At 54.5% G+C, this 7,073-nt stretch overlaps 1 long non-coding RNA gene across 1 annotated transcript; it reads right to left on the minus strand.

Annotated features, from left to right (window-relative positions):
- Positions 1-1,055: 1,055 nt before the first annotated feature.
- LOC141519028 (uncharacterized) lies at positions 1,056-3,844 on the minus strand. Its single transcript, XR_012477340.1, has 2 exons — positions 3,796-3,844; positions 1,056-2,777 (listed from the first exon to the last, which is right to left on the minus strand). It is a non-coding gene; the product is annotated as an uncharacterized LOC141519028 (long non-coding RNA).
- Positions 3,845-7,073: the final 3,229 nt, after the last annotated feature.

The following is a 7,073-nucleotide window of genomic DNA, read 5'->3' on the forward strand; positions in this document are numbered from 1 at the left end:
AAAAAGGGATGGGGGAAGGGAGGCATCATTCTAGGAGGATCCATCCCTTACGATTACCACTAACCTGTGTCTGAGGGGTTTCCTGAATCAAATTACTCTCCAATGCTGTTTGCAAGGGCACTGACTGTGGAGCTAGGGAATGAGTTTGAATCCTGACCTCATACTCTCCAGCTTGGTGACCTGGGTTTTTTCATCTATCCAATGAGGAGGCTAGTGTTTCCTACCTATGGAGGTCTTCAATGGTAAAGACTGAATGACTACTAGTTGGGTATGCTGTGGAGACATGTCCACAAACAGGTTGGCTAGATGACTCTGAGGGTCCCTTCTAATTCTGAAGCCTTGAGAATAGATGATCTCTTAAGGTCTCCTTTAATCTAAGAACCTCTGGTTGGGGACAAGGGAATGGTGACTACTTCCTTCCCTCTCTCCTCCTCCTCTAAACTCACACAGGGAAGGAACAGCTGGTGTGGGCTGACGGGTGAGCGAACATACTTTCTTCTCTGCTTTTCCCCCTCCCTGTCCCAAACAAGGGGCTCTTTTTACTCTATTGTTCTTCTCTATCTCTATCCCTCCAATCCCACTCTGGGTTTCCTATAAAAGAAAATGGGAGGTCAGATCACCATTTTCTTCCCCTCAAGTGAAAAGTTCCAGAACAATTCCTTGTATAGGAGGTACCTCTTCCACCAAAGTCTTTGACCCTTAGATCACCACAGATGGTCTAGCTATCTCCCTTGCCCTTTCCATCCCCAATAGCAAACCCACGAGTTGTTGTTTGAAGCGTCCACCCAAATCATTCCAGGCAGAGTGGTTCCAAGGTGGCATCAGTCTCAGGGTGATGCCTTCGCCATGCTAAATGGATGCAGATTCCAACACCAAAATCAGTCAAGGAAGGGTCTAAGGAAAGAAGCCACCTTGGTGCTGGTTGGTACTGCCCAGCCGATGCCCTTTTTACATTGCACTGCTAATGACAGGTGCAGACAGTAGCACAATGTGAAAAGAGCCTCGGCCAGGAGTGGCAAGTTCTCTTGGTTCTGGTGGGCATCTCCTCTCTTCTCCTTCTGTGTCTTCATCTCTTCCATCTCATTGAATTCACCACCCTCCCCTCCTCTCACCTTCTTCTCTGTTCCTTTCTTTCTTTGGTCTCCCTCACCTTACGTCTTTTGGCTCTATTTTCAATTTCCTCCCTTCCACAATTCTCTGTTTTCTTCATCTCTTCAAGCCCTACTCCCAGCCTCGAGAAGTCAGGGTCCTTTTGCTCAAAGCTGAGATGACATATCTCCATAGATTGAGGGGGACAGCTGAGAAAATGCCCAGATACTGACTCTTAGCTTTGGTTTGTTTGGGGGAGACGGACAGTCCAAAACTCCGTGAGTGGATATGAAGGGTGCTGTGGTATGCTAATCAAGTCTTCTTTCTTAAATTTCAAAGCCCCCCTCTCCTAACTTTCTGGCTTTGCCTTGAAATAAAGTTATACTTGAACAGAAAGCCCCTCCTGGGCTCTGCTCTCTATCCCTTCCATCCCAGGGGAACAGAGCTCTTCATACCTCAGCCTCATAGAGATAGGGCCTGGGGGATGGGGTGGGCAATAGGGAGACAGAGGGGGAGTACATAGGCAACAGGGAACAGCTACTTAGGTAGACTGGCTTCGAGTTTGCTGCCATTGACCCCTGGGGCTTCTGTTTAAGAATTGCAAAACACTGTGTGGGTACAAGGTTGAGCAATAGATGGAGGGTACCTCTCTTTGATGCAGAATCACAGTAGTGAAAAAACTTGTGTGCCCCAACTCTTGCCTGTGGGAGTCTATTCTTGGGCCTAGAAGAGTGAATGAGCTGCACACTTGAAAACAAAACCCCCCTTTTTTGGGCATCCTTTCCTGACCTTTGAGGACTTTACCTTCTCCAGAGCAAATTTGACAATTGGTGAAGGGCCAAGGGTGAGAGGTAGCTAAGAGAAGCTAGGAGAATATCCAGTTGTTCAGCCGTGGATACCAGCAGCCCAAGGGACAGGCTGTTCCCAGTGTGGGCTGGGAAATCCCTGCCTCCCACTGGAAACAGGTTTAAGTCTCAAGGACAAGACCCTCCCAAGAGCTGGTGCAGGGGAGAAAAGACAAGAGTTGGTCCCTGGGGGTTGGGGGAGCCCTCCACCATGGAGGGCCGTGTGTGTGTGTGTGTGTGTGTGTGTGTGTGTGTGTGTGTGTGTGTGTGTGTGTTGGGGGAATGGGACCTCCCACCTCAGCCCAAAGGCCAGCCTGCCTCTCTTGTTTGCACACCAGGTTCCACCTCCTAGCTTCGACAGGGCACTTGGTTGCATTGATCTTTAAACACAGCCCCCCCTTTGCAGAGAGTCCTGGTGGAGGGAGGCCAGGCCCGGCTTGGGGTCAGTCACCGGGGCTGGATCTTGACCTCTGCCCCCGGGGGCTAGGCAAGCCCAGCCAGAGCCAGCAAATGGATCACAGCAGCGAGGGACAAAGGGGGGCAAGGCTGCTCAGCTGGAGCCAGGCAGGCCTTCCCAGCCCAAGAGGGGCCTGGGCTGGAGGGGAGGGGAGGGGAGGGGGAGGGGAACTCCAGCTGCCCCCAGCCCTCTCCTCCGTTTCATCCCCAAAGAGGAAAAGCCCTGGGACTCACCCGGTCTGGAGCGGCCCCTCCCCCACGTCGGGCCCGGGGGCCCGGCGTTCCTCGAAGTTCTGCCCAAGACCACCGTGTGGAAATGGGGGGAGGGGCGGGATCCGAGTCCCCGGACTGTGGGCCGCGGCTGGCCTTGGCCTTCCAGCCCCGGAGCTGCAGGAGGAGTGGCAGCAAGGCCTTAGGAGCTGAGAGAAAAGGGCAGGTGGAGGGGGAGCCGGGAGCAGCAGGGGCCGGGGGGCTCAGGAGAGGGGTGGGCCGCGGCCATTGCCCCTCCCACCCCCTCCCTGCAGCCATGGAGACCAAAGGAGGAGCCCAGGAGGGGCCTGAAGAGCCAAGTTATGTGAATGGGATAAGAGGAGAGGGCAGCTGGGGAGGGGGGAGGGGGAGAAAGCCCCCCCAGCCCCACCGCCAGCACCCGACTGCGCCTCCCGCACGCCTCCCAGCCCAGACCACACACGCACGCACACATGCACACACATGCACACACATGCACACACGCACACACATGCACGCACACACACAGTCACACACAGTCACACGCACTCTCTCTCTCTCTCTCTCTCTCTCTCAGACAAACTGCACTCAGCTCTCCACACGGTGCGGGATCCCTCGGCACAAATGCCCCCAAGACAACTCTTAGCCACACCTCAGGCCCAGACAACACAACACACTCGGGCCATTCACACTCTCCGGATCGGCGTGCTCCCCACCTCTTCAGGGACCTCCCCCCCCCCCCAGCATCTCGGGGAATCCCCCCCTCTACACACACACACACACACACATGCACACACATACATACACACATACAAACATACACACATACATACACACATACACACACACAGGCCACAGCTCCAAAGAACGCCCCCCCCCCCAGTCCTCAGCCCTTCCACGGCTTTGCAGACCCCCTCCCCAACCGAGCAGTTGGAGACGACAGTGAAACAAACCGAAGCCAAGACCCTCCGGGGGCTGCAGAAGTGTTCCTTCGTGTCGGGGTTGCTGGTGTGGAGGCAAATGAGGAGGGAGGCGAGAAGATGCCCACGAGTGAAGCAGGGGAAGGAGGCGGACAAAAAGGAGGGAAAGGGAAGAAGAAAGGGGGGGGTCTAGAGACCAGAAGACCCCGACCCCTGAAGGCGGAGCAAAGAGAAAAGGAGAAAATCCGGAGCTTTACCCTTGCAGACTTCTCTTCTTTCTGGCCAAGGTCCTGCCCCGGGCCCGGGCTCTGGCCTTCCTCCTCCTCCTCTCCCTCCTCCCTCGCCCGCTCCCCCCCCGCCCCCTCCCCGAGTCTCGGCCCGGAGCGCCTGGCGCCGGGCGGGCAGCGGCGGGCAGCGGCGGGCAGCGGCCCCGGGCGCCCCCTCGCCCGTCCTCGCCTCCTTTTTCCCTTTCCACACTCCCTGCCGTCCATCTTGAATACTTGGGATTCTTGAATGGAGCGAGCAGGAGCGCTCCCCCCGGCGCCCATTGGCTGCACGTTAACCCTTTTGAAACGAGATCCCGCTCGCCATTGGCCGCCGGCTCCCCCCGGCCCCCTCCCCCGCCGCCCCCTCCCCTCCCCACAGAGCATGATGTCATGGCGCTCCCCGGGCACCCCCTCCCCTGGCCCCTCGCCCCTCCGCCCCTCCCTGCCGAATTCCCCACTCCCCGCGCTTCCTGTTACACTTCCCCCGAGGATTCCGCGGCGCCCCACCCCCACGCCGCCCCTCCATGCGGCCCCAGCCGAGCCAGTGCCGAGACGTAGCGAGCCGAGGTAGTGCAGCCTCTGCCCGGGCACCTAAAGAGCCGCGACCGCGCTCGGACTCTGGGGCCCCCGCTTGCGCTGGGAGACCCCAGCCAGCCCGAGCACGGGAGCGCACAGTCCCACCCGGGCCCGGCCAGCCCCCGGGGAGGCCCCCAGCCCCGGCCCGGCCAGCCCCCGGGGAGCCCCCCAGCCCCGGCCCGGCCAGCCCCCGGGGAGCCCCCTCGCCCCATCGGGGAGCCCCGGCCCGTCTGGCTCCTGAGATCCTCGAGGCTGGGGCCTCCCTGCGGACCGCAGGCTCTGCAAAGGAGTCCCCAAAGGGTAGGACTTGATCCAGCCAGGCCAGGGAGTGGGGAAAGAATGGAGGCCTGGGACCTTTTCCCTACCTGGGATTCAACGCCCTCCCTCCTTCCTCCATTCGCTTCTTTCCTTCCAGTCTCCTGAAGGGACATGCAGTCTCACTCGGCAAACAGAACAAGGGAGCAGCATGGAAAGGCAAGGCGAGAGAGAAGGGAGCCTTCCCATTCACTGCCAGAAATAAGCGAGCTAACTCACACGCGTGCATTTGCTCCGTGCTGATTGTCTGTAGAATGAGCAGGGAAAGCCTTTTCTTTTCTTTTTGCTAGGGGAGGCCAAAGAGATCCCTTTGTCCTTGCAGCTCCCCCAAATGTCCCGGACAGAAAGTAAGAAAATGGAACTCTGGCTCTCTGTCTGTCTCACTGTCTGTCCCTCCCTCCCTTCTCCTAGCATTGGAAAACCAGAATGGGAGAACAGTCCTCTCATTTCACCCATGACAAAGCGGGAAAACCGAAGTGGTTTTTGTGAGGCGACACCGTATGTAGCACACACTTTTATCCGCACATATTCATATAACTATGGAGCCACACTTCCAAGAACAACACTCAGCTGCTGATTGCTTGATTGATGTTCTTATTCGGTTCCTCCATGGGTCCAGATCACTGAGATGACACAGTCTGATTCTAGAAGGAGATAGATGACAGTATCTCCTATCTTAGGAATCTTGGGTTTGGTTGGGGGTGCTGCATTTGAGGAAGAACATATACCTAATGGAGTTTGCTCAAAGGAGAGATTCAAGGACGGTGAAGACAATGGGAACCAAGCTCAGAAGGAAAGGTTGGAAGAACTGGAAGTGTTTAGTCTGCAGAAGAGAAAACTTGAGGAGGGTGTGTTGGGAACAAAAGCTATCTTCAAATAAGAAGTGCCATGATTGAAAGGAGAGACTTCCTTCAAATTTGATATGAAGGCTTGGGATGAGCGGATGGGAACCTTCAAAGACACTAAAGATTGCCTTACAGAAGAGGAATCAACTTGGCTAGAGATAGTTCTTAGCTTGTTACAGTGAAACTTTCTGCCCACCAAGGCAGTCCCAAAGTGAAATGGGCTACCCTGTAAGGTAATGAGTTCCCCATTCCTCAAGGGCTTCAGGTGGAAATGATTCCCACTTCAGGTACAGATTAGACCTTTTAGCAAAATCTATTGTTCTTTGGTTCCATGAACTTTGCAGTCCTTTCTAAACCAGTAGAGATGTTACTAAAGCATCTTTGGGAGACCAGAAAAGGGATCAGAATGGGTTGAATGGAGAATTCACATTGGGGAGCATTAATCAGTTCCATGGAGGGTAGTGTCCACTGATTTAACAGACAAATGGCATCACCACAGCTCATTAGCTGCCTCTACTAGCCCAGGATTTCAAATATGTGTGGGTCAGACATAGTGCATTCATTGGATCCATAGTGGAGATACCAGCAAACCAAGGGGATAGGATGGCACCCATGCCTAGCCTAAAGAAGAGGGCAAAGAGAAGCACTGAGGAAGGAGAGAAAGCCCCAAACCTATCTGTCAAAAAGCAGAAGGAGGTATTGTTTGGGGCAGCTCCAGACCAACTGGGGTAGGGACATTGGCCAAGACTCTTGGGTTTGCCAAACTGGAACCTTCTTTCATGTTCATATGGTGGACAAGATGGGGATAGGAACCCAGCCAAGCAATACGAAAAGCCTTCCTGAAGTAACAGGAGTTAGAGGTGAGAGGGAAAACCCAGATTACAGTGCCTGCATCACCCTGAGATCAGGGGTGAATATCTTTTGTTCTAAAGTCCTTTCCTGGGCTTTGCCTTGTCCCATTTCTTCCTCCCATTTGCCCCTCACTTTACCCACTTTGCCTCCCCCTCACTCATTTCTCCAAGTACCTTAACTCTGCTGGCTCTTTTCCCACCTTCCACTCTTAACAGATGTTCCTTTCCGCCCCCTGCCCCAGGCAGTTACCCCTCCATTTCCTGCCATAGAACTAGATATAGCTAATGAGAGACATGCTCCCCTCTAGCTTCAGCTTGGGAATCTGACCTCCTGAAGATGTGGGGCGGTCAGAGGTGGCAGGGACAGGGGAGGATGAAAGTCCTGATGCTGAGCAAGTCATGACTCCCACACCTGCTCAGAAACTTGGAATCAGAGGCACAGAATTTTCAGGCTGGGAGATAGCTTGGAATACAGAAGGTCATATCTGGGAGGGACAATGGAAGATAGAAAATAATAATGATGGCTCATAATCCTGTAGCCCTCTCCAATTCACAAAATGTTGTTCTGGCAACAAATGTTGTTCTGGCATAAATAGTGCAAGCATTTTTAGTGTCATTTCAGAGAGGAGGAAACTGAGGCTCTAAAGAGATTAATTATCAAATAGGCATTAAGTTTCAGAAC

The sequence above is a fragment of the Macrotis lagotis genome, chromosome 3 (genome assembly GCF_037893015.1).
Source record: "Macrotis lagotis isolate mMagLag1 chromosome 3, bilby.v1.9.chrom.fasta, whole genome shotgun sequence".
NCBI classification, from domain to species: domain Eukaryota; kingdom Metazoa; phylum Chordata; class Mammalia; order Peramelemorphia; family Peramelidae; genus Macrotis; species Macrotis lagotis.